The sequence below is a fragment of the Branchiostoma floridae genome, unplaced genomic scaffold (genome assembly GCF_000003815.2).
Source record: "Branchiostoma floridae strain S238N-H82 unplaced genomic scaffold, Bfl_VNyyK Sc7u5tJ_1593, whole genome shotgun sequence".
NCBI classification, from domain to species: Eukaryota; Metazoa; Chordata; class Leptocardii; order Amphioxiformes; family Branchiostomatidae; genus Branchiostoma; species Branchiostoma floridae.
Window position 1 is genome coordinate 136,326 of NW_023365785.1, and position 2,149 is coordinate 138,474.

The following is a 2,149-nucleotide window of genomic DNA, read 5'->3' on the forward strand; positions in this document are numbered from 1 at the left end:
ACTTCCCGAGATATGACTTAAGCACTTACCGCTAGGGTTAGGGTTAGGGTTAAGGTTAGGGTTAGGGTAGTGCTTAGATGCAATATTGCTAAGAGTGTATTCTAGTCGGTCAAACTTGGTATCATTAAAAAGGTATCTTTGTACAGAGTTGTAAACTGCAAACCGTTTCAAAATCGGGTGCTTACTTCCCAAGATATGACATAAGCACTAACCGCTAATGTAAGTTTAGGTTTAAGGTTAGGGTAAGGGTAGTGCTTAGATGCAATATTGCTAAGAGTGCATTCTAGTCGGTCAAACTTGGTATCATTCGAAAGGTATCTTGGTACAGAGTTGTAAACTGCAAACCGTTTCAAAATCGGGTGCTTACTTCCCGAGATATGACTTAAGCACTAACCGCTAGGGTTAGGGTTGGGGTTAGGGTTAGGGTAGTGCTTAAATGCAATATTGCTAACAATTTATTCTAGTGGGAAAAACTTGGTATCATTCGAAAGGTATCTTGGTACAGAGTTGTAAACTGCAAACCGTTTCGAAATCGAGTCCTTACTTCCCGAGATATGACTTAAGCACTTACCGCTAGGGTTAGGGTTAGGGTTAAGGTAAGGGTTAGGGTAGTGCTTAGATGCAATATTGCTAAGAGTGTATTCTAGTCGGTCAAACTTGGTATCATTGAAAATGTATCTTGGTACAGAGTTGTAAACTGCAAACCGTTTCAAAATCGGGTGCTTACTTTCTGAGATATTACTTAAGCACTAACCGCAAGGGTTAGAGTTAAAGTTAGGGTAGTGCTTAAATGCAATATTGCTAAGAGTGTATTCTAGTCGGTCAAACTTGGTATCATTGAACAGGTATCTTGGTACAGAGTTGTAAACTGCAAACCGTTTCAAAATCGGGTGCTTACCTCCCGAGATATGACTTAAGCGACATCCCCTAGAGCTGGGGTTGGGGTTAGGGTAGTGCTTAAATGCAATATTGCTAACAGTGTATTCTAGTCGGTCAAACTTGGTATCATTGAGAGGGTATCTTGGTACAGAGTTGTTAACTGCAAATCGTTTTAAAACCGTGCGCTTACTTACTGAGATATGACTTAAGCACTAACCGCTATGGTTAGGGTTGGGGTTAGGGTAGTAATTAAAGGCAATATTGCTAAGAGTGTATTCTAGTTGGTGAAACTTGGTATCATTGAAAAGGTATCTTGGCACAGAGTTGTAAACTGCAAACCGTTTCGAAATCGAGTGCTTACTTCCCGAGATATGACTTAAGCACTTACCGCTAGGGTTAGGGTTTGGGTTAAGGTAAGGGTTAGGGTAGTGCTTACATGCAATATTGCTAAGAGTGTATTCTAGTCGGTCAAACTTGGTATCATTGAAAATGTATCTCGGTATAGAGTTGTAAACTGCAAACCGTTTCAAAATCGGGTGCTTACTTCCCGAGATATGACTTAAGTACTAACCGCTAGGGTTAGGGTTAGGGTTCAAGTTAGAGTTAGGGTAGAGCTTACATGCAATATTGCTAAGAATATATTCTACTGGGAAAAACTTGATATCATTGAAAAGGTATCTTGATACAGAGTTGTCAACTGCAAATAGTTATTAAATCGGGCGCTTACTTACTGAGATATGACTTATGCACTAACCGCTATGGTTAGGGTTGGGCTAAGGGTAGTGCTTAAATGCAATATTGCTAAAAGTGTATTCTAGTCGGTCAAACTTGGTATCATTGAAAAGGTATCTTGGTACAGAGTTGTAAACTGCAAACCGTTTCAAAATCGAGTGCTTACTTACCGAGATATGATTTAAGCACTATCCGCTAGGGTAAGGGTTTGGGTTCTGGTAGTGCTTAAATTCAATATTGTTAGGAGTGTATTCTAGTCGGTCAAACTTGATATCATTGAAAAAGGTATTTGGGTACAGAGTTGTAAACTGCAAAACGTTTCAAAATCGGGTGCTTACTTCCCGAGATATGACTTAAGCACTTACCGCTAGGGTTAGGGTTAGGGTTAAGGTTAGGGTAGTGCTTAGATGCAATATTGCTAAGACTGTATTCTAGTCGGTCAAACTTGGTATCTTTAAAAAGGTATCTTGGTACAGAGTTGTAAACTGCAAACCGAATCAAAGTCGGGTGCTTACTTCCTGAGATAAGACTTAAGCAC